Below are 25,217 nucleotides of genomic sequence, written 5' to 3'. Positions count from 1 at the left end.
ATATTTGTGACAAGTTAGGAGAAGGGTAGAATGGCGGTTATATTTGTTATAAGTTAGGAGAAGGGTAGAATGGAGGTTATATTTGTTACCAAGTCCAAGTTAGGAGAAGGGTAGAATGGCGGTTATATTTGTTACCAAGTCCAAGTTAGGAGAAGAGTAGAATGGCGGTTATATTTGTTATAAGTTAGGAGAAGAGTAGAATGGCGGTTATATTTGTTACCATGTCCAAGTTAGGAGAAGAGTAGAATGGCGGTTATATTTGTTGTAAGTTAGGAGAAGAGTAGAATGGCGGTTATATTTGTTATAAGTTAGGAGAAGAGTAGAATGGCGGTTATATTTGTTACCAAGTCCAAGTTAGGAGAAGGGTAGAATGGCGGTTATATTTGTTATAAGTTAGGAGAAGAGTAGAATGGCGGTTATATTTGTTATAAGTTAGGAGAAGAGTAGAATGGCGGTTATATTTGTTATAAGTTAGGAGAAGAGTAGAATGGCGGTTACATTTGTTATAAGTTAGGAGAAGAGTAGAATGGCGGTTATATTTGTTATAAGTTAGGAGAAGAGTAGAATGGCGGTTATATTTGTTATAAGTTAGGAGAAGGGTAGAATGGCGGTTATATTTGTTATAAGTTAGGAGAAAGGTAGAATGGAGGTTATATTTGTTACCAAGTCCAAGTTAGGAGAAGGGTAGAATGGCGGTTATATTTGTTACCAAGTCCAAGTTAGGAGAAGAGTAGAATGGCGGTTATATTTGTTATAAGTTAGGAGAAGATCAGAGTAGAATGGCGGTTATATTTGTTACCAAGTCCAAGTTAGGAGAAGAGTAGAATGGCAGTTATATTTGTTACCAAGTCCAAGTTAGGAGAAGAGTAGAATGGCGGTTATATTTGTTATAAGTTAGGAGAAGAGTAGAATGGCGGTTATATTTGTTACCATGTCCAAGTTAGGAGAAGAGTAGAATGGCGGTTATATTTGTTGTAAGTTAGGAGAAGAGTAGAATGGCGGTTATATTTGTTATAAGTTAGGAGAAGACTAGAATGGCGGTTATATTTGTTACCAAGTCCAAGTTAGGAGAAGGGTAGAATGGCGGTTATATTTGTTATAAGTTAGGAGAAGAGTAGAATGGCGGTTATATTTGTTATAAGTTAGGAGAAGAGTAGAATGGCGGTTATATTTGTTATAAGTTAGGAGAAGAGTAGAATGGCGGTTATATTTGTTATAAGTTAGGAGAAGAGTAGAATGGCGGTTATATTTGTTATAAGTTAGGAGAAGAGTAGAATGGCGGTTATATTTGTTACAAAGTCCAAGTTAGGAGAAGGGTAGAATGTCGGTTATATTTGTGACAAGTTAGGAGAAGGGAAGAATGGCAGTTATATTTGTTACAAAATAGGAGAAGAGTAGAATGGCGGTTATATTTGTTATCAATAACAAAGTCCAAGTTAGGAGAAGGGTAGAATGGCGGATATTTTTGCTATCGAGTAAGGAGTTAGGTCGGTCGAATCTCGGTTATCCTGGATGAAGATCTATCAAGTTAGATAACGACTGTCTTTGACACCTAGCTAATAGAATGACAGTTTTATAACCTTGGCGCCTAGTTAATTGATTAGCAGTTATCCATGAACAAGGTTGTTTAATGGAAGTTGCCCTTAATACTGGTTAAAGTTTACACTGTAAATGATGGTTATCCTTGGCGCCCACTTAATAGATGGTTATCCTTGGCGTCCAGTTAATAGATGGTTAGCCTTTGCGCCCAATTCATAGATGGTTATCCTTGGCGCCAACTTATTAGATGGTTATCTGTGGCGCCCAATTAAAAGACGGTTATGCTTTGAGACCAATTAATAAATGGTTATCCTTGGCGCCCATTTAATAGTTGTTATCCTTGGCGCCACTTGATATATGATTATCCTTTGCGTCCAGTTGATATATTGTTATCCTCGGTGTAAGGTTTAGAGAGTTTGCTACAATAGACAATGCACGAAGAAACATATTTCAGTTTTATCTCAATGTTAGTTGACAAATCGTACAAGAACACGATACTGACAAATGCAAATGAACAGCATTTGTGATGGTAATTGTTTTGACAGGATTTTGTCGTTCTTAATTTTGTAACACGCTTCCGTCAAACAGCTCTCCCACTTGTACGTGATCATCCTTCATTCACAAAAGTGTGGCGCGAAAAGACACATGAGAGTACCTATTTAAAATAGGATAAAATGTTTTAATGACGGTGTATGAATTACTCAAAATGAATCCCGATTCTACACATACATAAAAAAACCTCTAAATAACATTTTGGCACCATTTGTCTATTCTTTGCTAGCGATGTGGCGCATTCGTTTCCAATTTAGCGTCTGCTCAAGTGTCTGTTTAAAAAAGTGACGTCTCTTTTGACACGGTGACGCCGTCTTTGACACTATGAGGACAGTTTTGGTATTGAGACGTTTGTAATGATATCATGACGTTTTCTTTGAAAACTATGAGTTTGTCTCACTGTGACGTATGTTATGACACATAGAAGTTTGCTATGATACCATGTTGAATTTGTGACGCCGTCTTTGACACTGTGACGTCGTCTTTGAAACTGTGACGCCGTCTTTGACACTGTGACGCCGTCTTTGACACTGTGACGCCGTCTTTGACATTGTGACGTCGTCTTTGACATTATGACGCCGTCTTTGACACTGTGACGCCGTCTTTGGCACTGACGCCGCCTTTGACACCGTGACGCTGTCTTTGACACTGTGACGCCGTCTTTGACACTGTGACGCCTAATTTAAAACAACAGCGTGGCATTTTCCTGGTGAGTTGTGTTAATCTGCCACTCCCGCGATTTGATGAGCACCTCAGGAAGTGTGACAGTTTGGTAGAAATCATAACCTTGTGAGATTCTGTGGAAGCCTGTCGACCTAACCCTGATTTAAAGCGCCTATGAACTGATTAGCCCGGCCCCCGGGGACATCCACGGGCAGGGCGGCAGCTCTCATTCCACCACGTGCCTCGTCTCCACATAGCAACTTTAAAAAGCAATTTCTCGTTGTATCTTGAAAAGTACAAGGCACCAGATGAAATCAATTTCAGCTCTGAAGATTCAAGTCTCACGATTATTGACACACACCTTGAGAAAGTAAAAACAAATCAGAAGATAATATAGACCTCTTCCACAGATCCGTCTTAATGTGTAATGTGTAAGAGAGCTGACGATATAGAGACTTCTACAATCAAATTGCGATGCTTTAGTAGTGTTTAATATGACGTTGATTTCGATTCTCGATAATAATTGAAAATCTCCTCATCCGAAGCTTTGACGAGCATGATGTCGTCAGGGAGAGTTAACCCCTGCTCGGGCTGACACTTCTAATCCTAGCCTAAGATTGGCAGTAAAGTGACATCTACACATGATTATATACACCCGTACAAGTGAACTTATCTCCTAGTAATCTCGATACCTACCGTTCACGGGGTCAAAGGTCATGATGTCGTGAATAATACTTTTCTTCTGTATTCAATTATTTGTTTCTTTTCATTGATAACTAATTCGTTTGTTTTGTATGTAACCTTTTCATAATTTTTCTAAATTCTAATATGCATTTTAAAAAAAATAAGTGCATTTACATTTTTCATATGCAAATTCTTTCAAACCACTGTCTGCCATACCTTAATTTTCGTGTTTTCAATTTACAAGACATGCAGCGTTGTTTTGTGGATATCTCCTGGCAATAAAACGTTATCCGGGACATAACCTCGCTAAACAGGATACCCTGAACAACTATTCCATAGTATATGTTCCTTGCCTAGAAACTCACGATACAAGTGTTAGTTGGCCGTTATTAAGTTTTGTTTACTATATACTTCCCAATATTCGTCTCATGGTGTCGAGTCCAATTTTCTAACCAATTGTAGTCATACAATTTGACCTTGAACTCACAATGGCTTTGAGCACTTTGTGCCAGATTGATATTGTTTAGCAGAGAATATAATAACTTTACCTTAATGCTATCTGTTTGTTCGGAATTCGACCACCGACGTTCTGTCAAAGTATTTAGTTACCAGATTTGCTTATAACTTATTACCACGGTGCTTGGTTACCACTTATTACCACGGTGCTTGGTTACCACGGTGCTTGGTTACCACGGTGCTTGGTTACCACGTTACTTAAAAGCCACCGTACGTAGTTGCTACGTTGTTGACTAGTTACAACGCTGTTTAGTTATGACTAACACTACATGTGCTTATTTAGGTCGTGTCACGTTAAAAGAGTTGAAGGAGACCGGAAAAATTTATCGCCCATAGGTCACTCTCTAGAAACTGCCCATCATGGGAATTGAACTCGAATCACAGAGGTGGAGGGCTAGTAATATATATGTTGGAACACTTTGACCATCCAGCTACCGTACCCACATTTTGTTGTTATTTCATATGATATAAAAACCTAAACTGCGGAACATTCATCCAATTTCAGATAAGCCAAAGGGTTGAAGACTAAATGAATCTAAGCACTGATATTGTATTTATGTTTTGTATTTTGGTAGTATGTGACTGCCTGGAATTGTTTTAAATTTCAATGAATTTCTGTTGATTGTGATAGGGCCTGATAATGCACCAATTTCAGCAAAGTTTATTAGATTTCTATTCGAAACTTAATTGAAGGAAGGACATGATATAGAAATATTTATATAAGTAGAAAATACAACTCTTAATAGGACTTTAATTGTTTTCTATATTTAGACGCGATAAGTAGTTTTCATGAAAACAATATTTCAGTGACACGTAGACTTTGACAACTCAGCCAACAGAATTCATTCTTGGAAATGCTCAAAACTTTACCAGATATTGAGATTATGTGGAACTCTTTTTTTTAGACAATTCAAGGTTTGATAATGGATTTGAGTTGTCGATTGTCTGTAAAACTGTATAGTATATAATGTTAAACCGTAGAGCTGAAGAGATTATTAGTGCAATTTCCGTTTTTTTTGGATTTGTTACAATTGTTTTCACTGTTTTCTTAATCTAAAGTACCGTCTGAATTAATCCTTTGTTGGTATTTCTAGACTTGTAGACAATGAACCGTAACAGAAGTAGCGTCCGTGTTTATTCGTGACGTCACGCCCTTGTGTACCCAGTCCACTTATGATTGTTAGCGAACAAGTAAATATAAGCGTACGGATGGGAGATAGAGAAATCTACAATTCAGCCCAGGATCGATATGTACATGTATGAATGTCCATTGCCAGCATTAATAAACGGGATCGAGTTGTCAGAGCGGATAGCGGAATATCGGGGCCTGGGTCTTACTCACAGATCTTAATTGTTTCTGATGTATCCCACGGGATCAGAGCCGCGCGCTATATAACCGGGTGACACAGGGCCTTGGTGTATCTATTGATGAAACAAACATAGCTTGTTACACAACATAGGGTATATATGAGTCTCTTTGATAAACACGAGGGCTTGGTTTGTTTAGTTTTACGTCCTATTAACAGCCAGGGTCATGTAAGGACGTGCCAGGTTTGTTGGTGGAGGAAAGCCGGAGTACCCGGAGAAAAACCACCGGCCAGCGGTCAGTACCTGGCAACTGCCCCACATGGGATTCGAACCCGCATCCCAGAGGTGGAGGGCTTGTGGTAATATGTCGGGACATCTTAACCACTCGGCCACCGCGGCCCCCACACACACTGATCACAGGCGCTCTACTTAACAGAGTGGTCCAAAGGTATCACAGGATCTACTCATCCGGGTGACCTAGAAGTAGCACAGGCGTTCTACACATCCGGGTGACCTAGAAGTAGCACATGCGCTCTACACATCCGGGTGACCTAGAAGTAGCACAGGCGCTCTATTTCAGAAAACAAGATGTGACATGTAACGGTTAATGCAAATATTACAGTATCTGTGGTATCGCAGGCGCAGTCAGTTGACATAGGGCCTAGAAGCTCATGGCTAGAAGCAGCTTCTGTTTGATATAAAACAACATCTGCGTTTTCCGGAAATAGTCCATGTATGGCCGGAAACAGTCTTAATCTTCATGTATGATCGGAAAGTTAGTAACGGTCTATCCACGGTGATGCGTAGATAAAGTCACTGTATTGTCAAAAACTGTCTCTGTATAATCAGAAATCTCAGAAATAGTCCTTGTTTGACCAGGAAAAGACTCTGCATTGTCACGACGGTTCATGTATGGTTAATAATAGTATCGGTATGATAAAAACCAGCCCCTGTTTAACTTTCATGGATAGTCACTGTGACGACCCAGTTTGTGTCTGAGGCCATCTTCCCCCCGAAGGCTAACCTTTTTTCACACTCCGACCCATCTAAACGTGCCATAGAGATACATAAATTGTCTAGACTCTGTCGTATGTTCTCTATAAAACAAGACCCCAAAAACACTGTCCTAGCCATCATATTAAAAAAAAAGTCTTGACTTTCACAAATAAGGTAAAAAATTGAAGCCTCTTCATTTCGATTTTGTTATATTCAGCGTTTGACTGAAGTATTTATCAAAGTAAACTTTAAAAAATGAAAAAAAACCGGTCTCATTTCAAGTTGTTTTTTATTACGCACGCGAAATTCAGATGTGGGCAGAGAAACGAAGTTTTCGTAAAAAAGAAGATTAAGCTAGGTAATCGTGATATTTGTGAATTATCTCAAGCCTTATATAGATACCTAAATTTCTTTTTAACCGAGGAACTTTATTTAATTGATGATAGCAGTTTTAGTCCCTGCGGTAGGCGCACCCTCACATATATACACGAACATACACTCGACCCTTCCGACTATAAATCTATACTAACTGCATTAAGCCACAGTCGATACGTAATTGTCTGTTTATCTCCTCCGCATCACACATACGTTCAAACTTCCTAATTTGTATCAGGTTCTTTGTTGTGCTTTAATTATTATATTTGACATCATCAATAGGCATTTATTTAAGCATTTAACTAGTCGGGTTATGGGATCCAGCGCTCCGGTTCAACACTATTTATCATAATACCGATACAGGCTTTGAGAGATTGATGGTCTGATAAACGTACGCCACATGGCGGGAGTTGATGCATGTTCACATCAGTGGAACAATTTCACGTGACGATATCAGTCAGGAAAAACTTTGTCATCACTTCGCTAGCTAGCAACTGCATATGATCTTCATCAACGTTTTGTGACATACAGGAGACACGATTGTAAGGGCAATATCAAGGAGACATCAATAGCCAGGGGTGTATAGGAGGAATATCAAAAAGGGCGTAGCAATAAGACCATCACCTTTACACTAGTTCCCATAATACTCTGTCTTAGTCAAACACCCGCGCCAGTATGTCCATGACACCCATCCTCACATGACCCTGACTGTTGGTGTCTCTTTGACACCCATCCTCACATGACCCTGACTGTTGGTGTTTCCTTGACACCCATCCTCATATAACCCTGACTGTTGGTGTCTCCATGACACCCATCCTCACATGACCCTGACTGTTGGTGTTTCCTTGACACCCATCCTCACATGACCCTGACTGTTGGTGTCTCCTTGACACCCATCCTCACATAACCCTGACTGTTGGTGTCTCCATGACACCCATCCTCACATGACCCTGACTGTTGGTGTTTCCTTGACACCCATCCTCACATGACCCTGACTGTTGGTGTCTCCTTGACACCCATCCTCACATGACCCTGACTGTTGGTGTCTCCTTGACACCCATCCTCACATGACCCTGACTGTTAGTGTCTCCTTGACACCCATTCTCACATGATCCTGACTGTGACTGTTGGTGTCTCCATGACACCCATCCTCATATGACCCTGACTGTTGGTGTCTCCATGACACCCATCCTCACATGACCCTGACTGTTGGTGTTTCCTTGACACCCATCCTCACATGACCCTGACTGTTGGTGTCTCCTTGACACCCATCCTCACATGACCCTGACTGTTGGTGTCTCCTTGACACCCATCCTCACATGACCCTGACTGTTAGTGTCTCCTTGACACCCATTCTCACATGATCCTGACTGTGACTGTTGGTGTCTCCATGACACCCATCCTCACATGACCCTGACTGTTGGTGTCTCTATGACACCCATCCTCATATCACCCTGGCTTCTGGTGTGTCCTTGATATCCATCTTCGTGCCGTATACGTATTGGCGTCTTTTTGACGTAATTCCTGGTGTGACCTGGGGTATTGTTGTCTCCTTGTCATTCATTCCTTTCTGACCTTGACATTGGGAGAATATACAGCCCTAACGGAATGTTACAGTTAATTACCTAGTTGACTGTGGATAACGATTTATTCTGTCCCGTTGGCTACATAAAGTATCGCCCAAACAAACCACGGATACAGCGATGACTGTTAATGAAGCAAAAACAGCACAATAGATGTGAAACTCGAGTGATTGGTCAATAAATAGGTCCTTGTGTATACACATTCATTGATAGATTTGTACCAGCCAATCAGATCCCGGCGTGGAGGGATACTGGTCGTGTCCGAGGAAGCGTTAATACGTTGTTTTGTCAACCTTTAACCACAATTAACATACATTCCTGATGTTATTGCTGTTTTACACTTTTAGCGTAAATCTGATATATTATCTTTATCTACTGCTCAAACATAAAAAAGATTATGTGATTACATATATGTATATCTTCCTGCGATGTATTTTTCATGCGAGATTCTTATTTGAAACATCAGAGCGTTTCTCCTTTTTTGTCTAGTACGCAGTTTTGTGAGGACCAGAAGATGGCATGTATAACGAGAGATAAACGGAGGGATTTCATCACCACACTAAATACCCCCGATTATTCCGCGTATCTTGCCGTAATCAGATTCTTGGCCGACTTGATGACCATGTGATACGGCATGCAGTACATTTTTACCAAATTGGCGTAAAATCTAGAGCAATAAATAGCCTATCATTGTTTATCAGTTTGGACGTCGCGTTTTGATGGGTATAGGGCGATTTTCTCTGACAACATCCTGATACATTTGACGGTTTCTGATGTGTCTTCTGTCAAAGTACCATAAAATCGAGTTGTCCAATGACTGAACTTTGTTAACATTTCCCAGCAGCTGATTATCAAACCGTCCTAGTGGTACACAAAGGTCGTCCACAAACGTGTAGACATTTTCAGAACTGCAAACGACATCAGAACAGACAAATTGGTTCGGTATATCTGATTATGCGAATATTTTTTAAAGATGCTCCACCGCTGACAAATTGTAATCTTTCTCTATCAAAAACAGGAGCAGACAGTTTAGTATATTTGTTCAGTTACAAAAGTTCCTTACTGTACACCATTACCACCATTAAAAAGTTAAAGCTTCTGATTTTACTTCAAGATTAAAATAATTAATTGCATCCCGAAAAATTCCGTGGCACTATGTCCTATATGGAATGCAGTACTGTTTGCGCATGCACCGAAAGCAAAATAAATTATTTTGAATTATTTTTTGCTTTAATTAGACATATATATACACGAGTACACACCAATTATTGTTCAAATGATGAGCATCATTATGCTCTGTCGGCTGTGGAGCAGCTTTAAATGCGGATTTATAACTGTAATACATTCTTTGTCTGTTGTCTGTTCAGTTTTTCGGCGGAAGGTAATTTATGATTACTTTATACGACCATTTCATATCTATAAATAGTATTTAACTTTAATTGTGCCGGCCTCATTGCGTCGTGCATACAACTGCTTCATTCAAGACGCTATACTCCTTCCTAAACCGAAATTGGATGTTTACCTGTTTTCTAAAGCATCATTGAGGAATGACAATGAAATCTGATATAAATAGGTTGGATCGCCCCCTGAGGGGGAGAGCGATGGACCTTAAAGGGGAGCTTATTGTTTGAATGTTTTATATAAATAAGGCTGGTTTGATTGATGTAGAAAATCTAGAATGACTAGGTCCAAAAGGAGGAACATTTCTGAATTTTTTCATTAGGACTGCTAAACTCTGGATTGCAATACCAACCAAGCTAGCCAAACTAGTCCATACAAATTGGCCATAACACCCAATGGTGAACAAAACTTCATAAGATGCATATTCCTTTTGAGAACTAGCTTATCTAGGAATGTTGTCTTTCATTTAAAAATAATTCCATTGGGCATTTTGTTTTCAAATACTGCCCTTTTCATTTCATGATGGATCCATCATTTCATACTTGAACATAAATTTCACGGTTGACCTTTTTTCCATGGTTATATGCGAGTGTATTATGCCACTCGTATTGTTGACCTACCATTAAGTGGTTTGGATTCGTTGTATGCCTCACCTCTTTATTCCTGTAACTCCGTTTCTTGGTTAAGGACATGCAATGTATTGATAATACTTGACCGTAAATTAATTCGGGACGAAAAGTCATCACAAAAAGAAGACGAACAATGCGCAAAGATTTAGATAAGACACTTTAATTAGCGCTCTCTATTTTTATCTTTAAACATCTATATTTTAGCACTGGAAAAATAGACAAAAATTTGCATGCTAAAAATCTCGTCATTTGGTCCAAATATAATAAACCTAAGTATGGTGGCATATTTCTTCTTTCATATTATTTTAGGTCTCGTTGAAGCAACTCAACTTTTCAGAAATATTTACATTAATTTCCTATATTGGGACAAAAAGGCGAAAAGAACAACTTAACTTTCGACTTAACTCATTTTCGTGGCTAAGATTGGTCTATAATGAATGAATGGAAAAACATGGAACAACTGCTAATAATAATAATTTGTAAAAATGCAAAATCATAATGGAAAATGTGAAATCTTGATGGAAAATGTGAAATCTTGTTGGAAGATTTATTTGCTAAGTCTTGAAAAAAAATCTGAATCTTTATGGAAACTGCTAAATCCTGATGAAAAATGCCAAATCTTGATGCAAAATTTATTTCAATGTTATGAAAAAATGTAAAATCTTTATGAAAATGCAAAATCTTGATGGAACATTCAGTACCTGTATTTATTTTTAGTTATATCATAAAGGCATTCTATTAATTAATTGGCGAGATAATTGTACCTTTACATTGTATAATAAAACAATAGAAAACTATAGTGCTTTCACCAATAACTAAATGTACGGACACTGTCCTCTTACGTAATGCCGGACCGGATTTATAAACGACCACTTGACCTTTAGACATCTACTGTTTTCGCCCTTTGTCTTTTACGTTATGTTTTGTAATTCCTGAATGGCGTAGATTTGTTTCTGGTTGTACAATTTATACAGTATACCTATTTCAGACGATGTTTTCCACAGAAAAGCAATTTATTTACATAAAAAGACAATTACACTAATATGGCACTAATTCATTTGTTAGGTCATTAGTAGACTGTTGGGACTTCTACCCATTATGCTGCATGTTTTGATATCTACTACCAATGATATCGTTACGAATTGCATAGGTAGTTGATGTAGGGTAAACAATATTGTCACTGTTTAGGATAATTAGTACATACGATATTTGGTTTTACCCTTGTTTATCAATGAAGTATATATATATGTCTGATATTACTTTTCGCCGGTACCATTAAGTTCCATTTCGGCACCCTACAGCTGTTTCAAACGACGGAATGGGATTTTAATTCAATGTTCCTAACTGAAACCAAAAATGTTACCTTACAATGAAATTAGCATTTTAAAAACATCTGTCATAAGAAATCTCTTGTTCAATAATTTGGTACTATGAAGCTGTTTTGTTTTACACAAAATCTCAGTTTTAGTCAATTTCAATCCATACCGAGGCTATGACCTTTTACAACAAGTGTCCTTTTGGGCTCCTAACACCATGTTATAGAAATAAAGCACTCACGATTCTAAACATTCGCTGTTAACTTTGGGTCGATGGCACAAATCTCAGAAGTAAAATTATAAACGAACATCCACCACGACATATCAAATATACGGCAATGACGTGATAGAACTCTCAATTCGCGGGAACCTCGGTCTGCTTGAGTCACAGGCACCTGACACGATTTACACTTACAAGAACGCGATAGAACTCTCAATTCGCGGGAACCTCGGTCTGCTCGAGTCACAGGCACCTGACACGATTTACACTTACAAGAACGCGATAGAACTCTCAGTCCGCGAGAACCTCGGTCTGTTTGAGTCACAGGCACCTGGTACAATTTACACTTATAAGAACGCGATAGAACTCTCAGTTCGTGTGAACCTCGGTCTGTTTGAGTCACAGGCACCTGGTACAATTTACACTTATAAGAACGCGATAGAACTCTCAGTCCGCAAGAACCTCGGTCTGTTTGAGTCACAGGCACCTGGTACGATTTACACTTACAAGAACGCGATAGAACTTTCAGTTTGCGGGAACCTTGCTCTGCTTGTGTCACAGGCACCTGGTCAATTGACATCGTGCAACCATTGTCTTTATATGCATAATGATACTAAGAAAATACTCCATTGATGTCGTCATGGTTGGTCGATAAAATTGAATTTGAACCTATGCAGTGCGAATACAGACAACATGACGATTTATCCTACAAGTTTAATACCTGTCGATATCAAAGTCAAACAGATATCCATCCTTATTTATTCATTCCAGTTTACCTTTTTTCTTTTATTTGATAGGTGAATGAAGTTGAAGACACGATGAGCTATTTTTAAACAAAGTAGACATTCAGGTAGGTTTTTGTTGTGTTGTTGTTGTTCTTCTTATTTTTATTATTGCCCTCCTCCTCCTCCTTATTGTCCTCCTCATTGCCCCCCTCCTCCTCCTCCTTATTGTCCTCCTCATTGTCCTCCTCCACCTCCTTATTGTCCTCCTCATTGTCCTCCTCCTCCTCCTTATTGTCCTCCTCATTGTCCTCCTCCTCCTCCTTATTGTCCTCCTCATTGCCCTCCTCCTCCTTATTGTCCTCCTCATTGCCCTCCTCCTCCTTATTGTCCTCCTCATTGCCCTCCTCCTCCTTATTGTCCTCCTCATTGCCCTCCTCCTCCTTATTGTCCTCCTCATTGCCCTCCTCCTCCTCCTTATTGTCCTCCTCATTGCCCTCCTCCTCCTCCTCCTTATTGTCCTCCTCATTGCCCTCCTCCTCCTCCTTATTGTCCTCCTCATTGCCCTCCTCCTCCTCCTCCTTATTGTCCTCCTCATTGCCCTCCTCCTCCTCCTTATTGTCCTCCTCATTGCCCTCCTCCTCCTTATTGTCCTCCTCCTCCTCCTTATTGTCCTCCTCATTGCCCTCCTCCTCCTCCTTATTGTCCTCCTCATTGCCCTCCTCCTCCTCCTTATTGTCCTCCTCATTGTCCTCCTCCTCCTCCTTATTGTCCTCCTAATTGCCCCCCTCCTCCTCCTTATTGTCCTCCTCATTGCCCTCCTCCTCCTCCTCCTTATTGTCCTCCTCATTGCCCTCCTCCTCCTCCTTATTGTCCTCCTCATTGCCCTCCTCCTCCTCCTCCTTATTGTCCTCCTCATTGCCCTCCTCCTCCTCCTTATTGTCCTCCTCATTGCCCTCCTCCTCCTCCTTATTGTCCTCCTCATTGTCCTCCTCCTCCTCCTCCTTATTGTCCTCCTCATTGCCCTCCTCCTCCTCCTTATTGTCCTCCTCATTGCCCTCCTCCTCCTCCTTATTGTCCTCCTCATTGCCCTCCTCCTCCTCCTTATTGTCCTCCTCATTGTCCTCCTCCTCCTCCTCCTTATTGTCCTCCTCATTGCCCTCCTCCTCCTCCTCCTCCTTATTGTCCTCCTCATTGCCCTCCTCCTCCTCCTCCTTATTGTCCTCCTCATTGCCTCCTCCTCCTCCTTATTGTCCTCCTCATTGCCCTCCTCCTCCTCCTTATTGTCCTCCTCATTGCCCTCCTCCTCCTCCTCCTTATTGTCCTCCTCATTGCCCTCCTCCTCCTCCTTATTGTCCTCCTCATTGCCCTCCTCCTCCTCCTTATTGTCCTCCTCATTGCCCTCCTCCTCCTCCTTATTGTCCTCCTCATTGCCCTCCTCCTCCTCCTCCTTATTGTCCTCCTCATTGCCCTCCTCCTCCTCCTTATTGTCCTCCTCATTGCCCTCCTCCTCCTCCTTATTGTCCTCCTCATTGTCCTCCTCCTCCTCCTTATTGTCCTCCTAATTGCCCCCCCTCCTCCTCCTCCTTATTGTCCTCCTCATTGCCCTCCTCCTCCTCCTCCTTATTGTCCTCCTCATTGCCCTCCTCCTCCTCATTGCACTCCTCCTCCTCATTGCCCTCCTCCTCCTCATTGTCCTCCTCCTCCTCATTGTCCTCCTCCTCCTCCTCCTCCTCCTCATTGTCCTCCTCCTCCTCCTCATTGTCCTCCTCCTCCTCCTCCTCCTCATTGTCCTCCTCCTCCTCCTCATTGTCCTCCTCCTCCTCCTCCTCATTGTCCTCCTCCTCCTCCTCATTGTCCTCCTCCTCCTCATTGTCCTCCTCCTCATTGTCCTCCTCCTCCTCATTGTCCTACTCCTCCTCATTGTCCTCCTCCTCCTCATTGTCCTCCTCCTCCTCCTCATTGCCCTCCTCCTCCTCCTCATTGCCCTCCTCCTCCTCATTGCCCTCCTCCTCATTGTCCTCCTCCTCCTCATTGTCCTCCTCCTCCTCATTGTCCTCCTCCTCCTCCTCATTGTCCTCCTCCTCCTCATTGTCCTCCTCCTCCTCCTCATTGCCCTCCTTCTCCTCCTCATTGCCCTCCTCCTCCTCATTGTCCTCCTCCTCCTCATTGCCCTCCTCCTCCTCATTGCCCTCCTCCTCCTCATTGTCCTCCTCCTCCTCCTCATTGTCCTCCTCCTCCTCCTCCTCATTGTCCTCCTCCTCATTGTCCTCCTCCTCCTCCTCCTCATTGTCCTCCTCCTCCTCCTCATTGTCCTCCTCCTCCTCCTCATTGTCCTCCTCCTCCTCCTCATTGTCCTCCTCCTCCTCCTCATTGTCCTCCTCCTCCTCCTCCTCCTCATTGCCCTCCTCCTCCTCCTCCTCATTGTCCTCCTCCTCCTCCTCATTGTCCTCCTCTCCCTCCTCTCCTCCCCCTCCTTATAATTCCTCTAACGTTGAAGATGTGTAATGGGTAACATGAAGATACCAATGGTGTTGAAATAGGTTGGACATCTTGTTGTGGTTGATGGGAGATTGGAGGAAGGACATGATCTGGGCTTTTTGGGAATAAAATGCGGATTGGAAAGCTTTTGATGCGAGGATGGATCTTTAACTTACAAAAAATATGTAACTGCGATTGTTGCTCATCACATCTGTGTGTGTTTTGTTAAACACGGTCCAATCAGGGGATAACAATATTTTTCTAGCTGTTCATTTACCGAGTATAGTACTGTTGTCTTCTTTGAGGATTGCCCCTTGCTAAATATGTAAAAAATATCCTATCCAAATCTGTTTGCAATACTCACCAACAATTAATCTTACCTACATATTGTATTTCAACGTTTTCTCTGCAATGCGCAGCCATTTTGAAACGAGTCGGTAGCGTCAACCAATCAAAAGCTTTTACGAAAAAAATTATTAGCCTCGTTCTAAAGTTAGAGCAACCATATGCAAACATCAGCTTTTTAATCGCCCGGCATAGTATGAGCAGAGCAGATGAACGAGATAATGATTTCCTCTTTTTTAGGGAATGTACTCAATAACCATCTACGATGATATTGTAACAGACGTTTTCTTTTACGTATTGTGTCAGCGACATTTCTATTACGATATTTGATATGTCCCTCTTTACGACACATGATATTTCCTGCCTTTACGGCGCATGCACGTCTTTTTATAACACAGGATACCTTCCGTTCACGTGACCTGTAGGAGAGTTAAGCAATGGTCTATTGTTACGGTCACCGTGCAGATCAAACGCGCATATCACGCAGACTGATTCTGTTAAATGAATCGTGATCAAGTGTACGCAGCATACTGTAGTTTTATGGAAAGAAACATTACAACAATTCAAAATATTTTTTTATTTTGATTTACACCGTGAATCATTCTACAAGACAGAGTTAATATGTCCGGGCACGACAAATCGACATCTTATCTAAGGCCATTATCAGCGTCCGTAAAAGGCGAATCGTTCCCCACCAACACCTTTTTACAGCCGTTATAATGTGCCTCGCCCCCCGGAGACCCCTGTGACGTAAACAAAACGTCTGATATGTTCAAGGAGGTTCTCAAATCTTATATACGAATTCCACGTTCAAAGGGGCACCATGGGGGAAATTAAACCTTTTTATTTGCCGTCACGTATAGGCCTACCACAGAACAAGCAGAGCTATATTAATGCACTGAGAAAGAGGACGGCACATGCTTTAAAGCATGAGAATGACTAGAACAAAATATTTGCCAATTAATAACGTTAGAGAGATCAATAATGATGCATTAATTGCATTCGATGCATGTTATTTTCCTGGTGAACCGATCCCGCCTCACCATCGACTCAGCTTGACAGCCAGCCACAAGTAATGGGTAATTGTCTCCATTCCGTGTTGTTAATTCGACCTTAATTAGCAGGATCTCTGACGTCACAGGGCTTAGATTTGAAATAAAAGCTAAATCCTTGACAAGCATATATATATATATATAATGTTTAGAGCATTGTGTTTGAGGTCAGACGTAATGAGATATAATGCTCATTTTCCGTATAGATAAACTGTATGTATATATTGTAGTGAGTATTAACTCCAACATTTCTACATGGATCTTGATTGCAGAAATTTCAAAAAGAAGGAAAATTCTTTTTATATATATATAAACGTTAATCCTCCCCAGCCTTCGGTATGTGCGTTCGAATCCCATGTGAGGTGTCCCCAGGTACCGACTTTAGGCCATTTTTTCGGATACTTCAGATTTCATCATGATCTGCATAACCATGGAACACCGTTTACTATATGTTGTCTGTAAACTGTATCTGGAAAACCCAGAAAAATATAACAAAACGTGCACTTTCCATAGATTTTATTTCTTTCAAATGGACGTTTTGTGTCTTTTCTTTGTTTAATGGACCTTTTGCTTGGTTTATGGTGCCGCCATAATGAAGGTAAAATTTGTAACCGTATATAACCATTAATCACGTTATACTTATATTTATGTTAAATGTTTAAAATCTCCTTGTATGACGTCATTTACGATATTTGATTTCATTTCCACGGACATACTACCTAATGTCCTCATCCTTATGAAATAATGAATAGTGTTGGAGACCATTTCCACGAAGCACTACCACTCTTTTTACATGTTCAGACAATTCTATCCCGACTAATAAATAACCCAAGTACACAGTGCTGCAATAGACAATGCAGTATAAACAAGACGGAGCCCAAACTGTTTACGACATCGGCCCAGGCTGACATCACATATCAAATTTTCACCGGAATATGTGCTATAATATGAATTTTGCGCGATAGAATTGAATTATGTGGGCCATTACTGAACGCTATGGAGAGAGGAGTGAGGCAGGATATTGGGTTACGATTGGTAGACACAGAATGTTGTGGATCAGCGTCACTATAGGCTGAGGTAAGACGCCATTTATCTCTTCATCAACACAATTCTGGTACCAACGAGGCTTCAGCGTCACGCATGACCCTGTGGCGTCAACGTTACGCATGGTCATCCGGCATGGCAACGGCGTCATAGCATCAGCGTCACGCATGACCAGATGGCATGAGATGACCGTCACGCTTGACCACGTGACATAAGCGAATCTAACATAAAACAAAACAATTGAAGCATTTCATTATTTCCAATATTATTGAGCTTGAGACATCAACATTAAATGGTAGTTTTGTTACTGAGCATGAAATACCATAAAAAACATAGACCTTCAATGTAAATAAGCAAGACACATAATGGCACATCAACTCTAAATGGCACTGAACATAAAATATCAATTTTCAGCAGAATAGAGCATGCAATTTAAAACAACGTCGACATTAAAATCAATGAGCAATGAGCATGACATTTAAAAACATCAACTTTGAATGGAATTGAGCATGGAATTAAAAAACATCAACTTTGAATGGAATTGAGCACGGAATTAAAAAACATCAACTTTGAATGGAATTGAGCATGGAATTACAAAACATCAACTTTGAATGGAATTGAGCATGGAATTAAAAAAACATCAAATTTGAATGGAATTGAGCATGGAATTGAAAAACATCAACTTTGAATGGAATTGAGCATGGAATTAAAAAACAACACCATTTTGAATGGAATTGAGCATTGAATTGAAAAACATCAACTTTGAATGGAATTGAGCATGGAATTGAAAAACATCAACTTTGAATGAAATTGAGCACGGAATTAAAAAAACATCAACTTTGAATGAAATTGAGCATGGAATTAAAAAACATCAACTTTGAATGAAATTGAGCATGGAATTAAAAAACATCAACTTTGAATGGAATTGAGCACGGAATTAAAAAACAACATCATCCAACATTGAGCAAGAAATAAAAAAAAATTAATCTTCGTCTTTGAAATTCAATACGAATAAATATTATAAGACACTTCACATGAAATATGATAAAACAATATTTTTATATTTTACATAATTCTTAAATGGTACAAAGCATTAAAGATGCTCCACCGCTGACAAAAGGTATTTTTTCACTATCAAAAACAGGAGCAGACGATTTAGTATTTTTCTTCTGTTACCAAAGTTACTTACTTTACACCATTACCACCATTGAAAAGTTTGAGCTTCTTTTACTTCAAGTTAAATATATGAAAAATAATTAATTGCATCCCGAAAAAATTCCGTGGCACTATATTCTGTATGAAATGAAGTACTGATTGCGCATGCACCAAAGGCGAAATAAATTATTTTATATTATTTTTTGTGTTAATTATGCATATATATACACGATTAAACACAAATTATTGTTCGAATGATGAATATTATTTATGCTCTGTCGGCGGTGGAGCATCTTTAAAATATAATTTAGATATTATATATTACACTGATTTGAGCATATAATGAAATAAAACACGAACTTTAATAGGTACTAATTATAAAATAAAATGTAATATGAACCTTATGAGCATTAAATATGATATATATATATATTTGGAAATAGGATTTCATACCATAAAAGAAAATGGAAGAAAAACCATATGCCCGTGTGCTCGTTTTTGAGCTGTTGTCACTCAAAGATAGCTAGTTGACAAAGTATTGGATTTTAGGGGAGTTTTGCCGTTTTGACCATATAAACAAGAGATTAAAGCCATAATTTTTTAACGAGATGTTTGATATGTATGGATGTTTGTAGAATTTATTTTCCTGTAGTCTTCTTTAAAAATATAACAGTTTTGATTGATAAGACTAATATTTTTTTCTCAGAATAACAACAAATGCTACCTCTACCCCTTAATTTGGAGCTACAAAATGCACCATTTTCAGTCATTTTTGCCAAATTTAACCCTCTATAGAAAAAGTTCTGGTCTTAAACTTTATTAATATTTTGCAAATCAATAGGGAATGGGTTGTTCTTTCTAAATTAGGCAGAAAAATGGGGGGTCCGAGTGCTTATTTTTTTGCCCCATTTAAATATTTGTTATTTTTCAGTATTTTAGAGTAAACAATAAAAGTGCTCAAATTAAATGTAAAAATAAAGTGACAAAAATGTCTCATTTCACGCATTAATGCTAAATATTGTATTAACCACGAACCTAGTAAAGATTTACAGCAAAACTTAGCTCGATACAGCTAACAATGCTGGCACAGTGATGATTTAAGTAAAAGAAATATCAGTAAAAAATGTTTAAACTGTGGCTCTACTCAAAGCGGAAAACGACACAATTTCAAAATGGCCGCCAAATGGGCCATTTCTTAAAATTCTTGTATAAAAGATTCTACTGAAAACAGAAATGAAATATTTTGACAAAATTTGCATCTGGCAACTTGCTATAGATAATGATAAATTGTATTTCAAAATCTCATAACTTCTTCGATCTTTGTCCAAACGAGACTTCAACGGGACTGAAACCTCAGAAGAATACATCCGTAATGTTAAAGACTATGTATTTCATAAGGCTGTATTGTCCATGTTTGTCTTTAGTTCTTTATGCTTTGTATTTCGTTAACATATACCATCGTTAACAAGGACTTCATATCTTGAGACTTAGACTTGTAACGTTTGACACGTTGCTACTTTGTAAGATTTTGATACATTAATTGCCATTTTGTAACGTTTTGATTGTAACTTTTTGACTCATTGGTACACTGTAACTTTTGATATATTGCTACTTTGTAACGATTTTGATATACTACTTTGTACCTTTTTAGATATATTGAAATAGTAACTTTTTTTTTTATATTTTGCTATTTTGTAACGACTTTGACATATAGCTACACCGTAACTTATTTGATTGTTTGCAGCATTGAAACTGTCATAATTCATAGCTACTTTTTAACTTTTTGATTTATTGCTATTTTGTAACTCTTTTGACATCTTGCTACTTTTTTTGATTAATTGTTACTTTGTTACTGTTTTGACATACTGCTACTTTGAAAATTTTTGAAAGTTTATTCATCGTGACGTGGTAACTTTTTTGATTTATTGTTGCTTTATAACGTTTTTGATTCATTGCTACATTGGTACTCTTTTGACATATTGACACATTATAACTTTTATTACTATTTAATAATTATACACTACACTTGTTCCCGTGTAAAACCTATTACAAATAGATACAATCATATCATTATCAGTGTTATTGCTTTAATGACGTTATTTGGATACTTTCATATTGCTATTTCACTTTTGCTTCCTAAAAGGACAACGCCAGTTCTACATATATTCCTCTACGTTATGTGTTTCTATAGTTATTACTGTTGACTAGGGCTAGTAGGCTTGTTGTCAAATTTGTTATGAAAATATATACTAGTTATATATAACTCATTACTAACTGTTTGCTCCTGTCGGCTAGCGCTACTAAGCTTGTTGTCACTATGTAACCTTGATTGACAACACGACTGACAGAGTACTCAGTGAACTTGATGAAATTGGCTGAAACAAAGACAATGTGATGTACGGAGCTTGTCTAAAGGCCGTGGAGGTATCGATCATCAAGCTCTCTCTCATACAGATCGGCAGCATACTGGCCGCTGCTGGCTAGCACACACTCGGGACGGCTTTTCTATATCAGCTACAGAACTTAAGAAAAGAGAACGCGATGTGTATAGTGTTAATGCTATTTGTAATTTATTATGGATGAGGATTACACCTGGTTGATGGGCAGAGTCACCAGCCACTGTCATGTGACTGACTTGTAACCGATTAGGAAATCTATTAGTTCACGTGACTAAACAATTAAGGCAACTATCAAATAGCATCATATTAGGCGGCTGTACTCGGGTACGGAATAGGTTCTGTGTTACATTTCTTACCAAATGAGGCCGACTTTTGGAGTCTTGTTGGCATAAGAACACATCATCTGCCACTGTTAGTCATTGCTTTGTTTGGTGTTAGCCTAACGCTAAGCTCAATATTGGTTGTTGTTTGTTTGTTTATATTAGTACAATGTTTAATTGATGTCTGGAGGAATCATTCAATTTTTTAGTAGAGATATTTAAAAATAAAATAAACCAAATTGTTTACTGCTTGTGCTGGTAATGAATGGTTGCTGGTTTGAGAACAGACAGAGTTTTATCTTTTTATTTGTTAAATGTTTAAAGAATATAAGGTAACAAAATCAGAACAAATACCATGGTAAACCTCGCGAAATTTAGTGGGTTTTTTCCGAAAAAGAAAATATAGTAGTTCACACATAATAAACCAATCGCGATCTTAAGGAAGTATCGACTGATCTGCTGTCGTAGATAATATACCACATTCTCCACTACAAATTTACACCGTAAGTTAATGTGCCTCTATGCTTCGTAACCTTGTGCAATGTCCCTTAAGGTTTATTTTCAATATTCTCACGGAATGAAACGAAACAATATCGAATTATCTTCCCAGGTATTGGGATTTACAGAACATAAATAAGGCCTTCGCCCAGGTAGCAGGAATTTACGGAAACGGGTATAGATAAAAGACGACATCTATTTATTAGAGAAAATCTATATTAAAAGCTGAGGAAGTGTCACAGCAAACGCTAAGTGATTTAACGCAGAATTGGAAGAGACATTCATTACAACATCTATAGGAGGGCCATTGTACTATGTTGTGCTGATAGGCCGGAGACACCCGCTGTCTTATCGATCTTCATTATCGCCTTTTAATTTGTAGACTCTCACAGCTTTTTTGTCACAATGCGTAATTTGCATATTGCCAAATGTCGTAGCACTGTTACGTGATTTCCTATGACCTGCGTCGTTGTGCACGCGCAGACATGCTGTTGATCGTTCTACTGTACACAAAGCCCTAAAAGAGTTGATGTATGTCCATGGCGACGGTTGAAATAAAGCGTAGATTGAGTTTTAGCATTAGAAAAGTTTTCCTATTAACCAAACATAATGATTTGATTGTTATGGAGTTACAACCCTGTAACATCCATGTAACACCAATGTCGATCAGTCAATAGACAACCAATCAATGAGGCTGTCTCATCCTTCCAATCAGACAGATTGTAACACAATTGATAAAAGACCTAACAGTTCCAGACGTATTGAACACTGACGGTCTGTGCTATTTATTTTATATTTACCACAATGTCTCCCCTCTACCTTTCACTGATCGTACCGTTATTGCGGAAGACACTTTCCCCATGATGACGATATGATGTTTATATTTTATCTCCTTATCACAGGGTCGTTCACTGACCTTAGCGTTATTACTGGATTTTTAGGTCACCTGAGACGAAGTCTCAAGTGACTTATTCTAATCGCCTTTTGTCCGTCGTCGTGAGTCGTGCGTCGTCCGTCCGTGAGTAAAATTTCAAAAATCTTCTTCTCTACTCACAGATGTGGTAGAATCACATACTCTTCATAGATAGAAAGGTCTTAAGGTCCTTTACAAAAATTGTGAATTATATGACCCTAGGGACTCTAGTTTCCCCCTGGGGAGGAGGTTAAGTTTACTATAGTTTATATTAGGAAAACACATTTTTAAGCATTATATGGTCATTTGTAATAGGAAATGAGTCAAATGTTGTCAGAATTATCGGTATGAGATGGCCATTTAATCCTATTAACAAATTTTCTATAACCGACCCCCAGGGGCCTTAGGGGCGGGGTCAAAAGGGGTCAAATAGGCTAAAACTTCAAAAATATTCTAAAATTCTGGAAATGGTAGAATCAAATACACTTTATAGATGAAAAGGTCTAAAAGTGTGTTTTATAAAATTTGTAAATAATATGACCCTAGGGTCTCACATTTCCCCTTGGGGAGGGGGTCAAGTTTACTATAGTTTATATAGGAAAAACACATTAATGAGCATTTTTTGCTCAATTTTCATTGGAAATGAGTCCAACTTGGTAAGAATTATTAGCCTGAGATAGCAATTTAATTATTGGTCCTGGCCGACCCCCTGGGGGCAAAGGGGCGGGGCTAAAAAAGGGTCAAATAGGCTAAAACTTAAAATATCTTCTAAAATTCTGGAAATAGTAGAATCAAATGATTATAGATGGAAAGGTCTTAAGGTGTTTTATAAAAAAATGTGAATTATATGACCTTGGAGTCTCACGTTACCCCTTGGGAGGGGTCAAGTTTACTTTGGTTTATATAGGAAAAACATATTTGTGAACATTATTTGCCCAATCTTCATAGGAAATTAGTCCAACTTGATTAGAATTATTAGCCTAAGATATTATATAAATACTACCTGCATTAGAGGGTGACAGTGCCTAGTGTCACCCCGAGGATATCACTGTCACCCGAGGCTTCGCCCCGTTGCTAGGGGTTGCTACGAACGTGTCTATTGTTTCCAATTGTTCTAATGTTACCTGCCGTGTGATAGTGTAAAATACCAAATATCTCTCGACCAATCAGAATGCAGGATTCTCACTTGAGGTATAATAAAGCATTTTAACATCCATATCCGTCCTCGATGACCCCCTAGGGGACCAGCCCCCTGGGGGACCAGAGGGGCAGGACCAAATAGGGTCAAAATGATTAAGATTTAAAAAAATACTTCTAAGTTCACAGGTTTGATGGAAGCAAATACTCTTCAAAGTCTAAAAAGTCAAATTTATAAATCACTGACCAACTTCAAGGCCCAGCATATAGTGTTTATATGTCTTTAATTTGTTTTATTATTTGTTTCATTAAATATTCTAACTCGGGTGACCATTAAGGCCCATGGGCCTCTTGTTTTTAATATTACTTTGATGACCACTTTTTACCAATTCGCTCTTCTCTCTTTCATTTAGATTGTACATTTTTTTACCAACTTGCTCTTCCCCTCTTTGGACTCGTCTTAATTACGGAATCTATTTTCTATACTATTTATATTATTTCCCTATATCACAATGTGTCTCCCTCTGACCCGACCGTAATTACAGAACACACATTTTTCATACTGCCTTTGTATGGACAGTTATTTCCCATTGGTAACACCATCGATATTACTGTGACAGGTGTACTAATCATCTATATAGGATTGATTGTCTCAATGAAATTCTTCCACGGGGATATTTTACTGGGGACCCAGAATTTACCTTCAGTGACCAACAACGAATTCATTATAACTTATGGGACGAGAAATGTGTTTTTTCTGATATAAATGAAAAATATCCGCATAGTACAAGACCTTTTCTATAACGTAAGTTTTGTAAGAGAAAATAACCCAACAATTATGTACATGTATCTTAAAAGTCATCATCACAAGCTCGGATTTTTCTCCATTTTAAGTTGTTAGAATCAACTTTTGTAATTTGGGCACTGCGAAATGTAATAGATGTGCTGTAATTTATTCTTAATTAATATGTATATTTGACAGATTGGTAACAATTCATTTTTGGTTTGCATCTGTGCATATAATGTTCAACACGTACTTCTATTTGTTGTGTTTGTATATTCAACAGCAAAAAGTAGATATTTTGTAATGATAATGGATAGTCATTGATTTCAACTTAACCAGAAATGACATAACATTCGAGTCACTGTAGTTACTTTATATAGATCTTTATTTTCAATTAAAAAACCCGGGAAAATCAGGAAAGGTTGGACGATGTCCAGATTCTCTAAATCAGGAAAGGTTGGACGATGTCTAGATTCTCTAAATCAGGAAAGGTTGGACGATGTCTAGATTCTCTAAATCAGGAAAGGTTGGACGATTTCTCTCAAATCAGGAAAGTTGACGATCTAAAAATCAGGAAAAGTTGGA

At 38.8% G+C, this 25,217-nt stretch overlaps 1 long non-coding RNA gene across 1 annotated transcript in view; it reads left to right on the top strand.

Moving 5' to 3' along the window:
- The window catches only part of LOC138330971 (uncharacterized), a 47,480-nt gene that overhangs the window by 14,169 nt on the left and 8,094 nt on the right, over nt 1-25,217 (top strand). The window contains exon 2 of the long non-coding RNA XR_011209637.1: nt 12,580-12,632. This is a non-coding gene — a long non-coding RNA (uncharacterized lncRNA). The remainder of the gene's footprint in view (nt 1-12,579; nt 12,633-25,217) is intronic.

Source organism: Argopecten irradians, chromosome 9 (assembly GCF_041381155.1).
Source record: "Argopecten irradians isolate NY chromosome 9, Ai_NY, whole genome shotgun sequence".
Lineage (NCBI taxonomy): Eukaryota > Metazoa > Mollusca > Bivalvia > Pectinida > Pectinidae > Argopecten > Argopecten irradians.
Note: the sequence above shows the minus strand (reverse complement) of the source record. Positions and strands in the feature narration are given on the sequence as shown.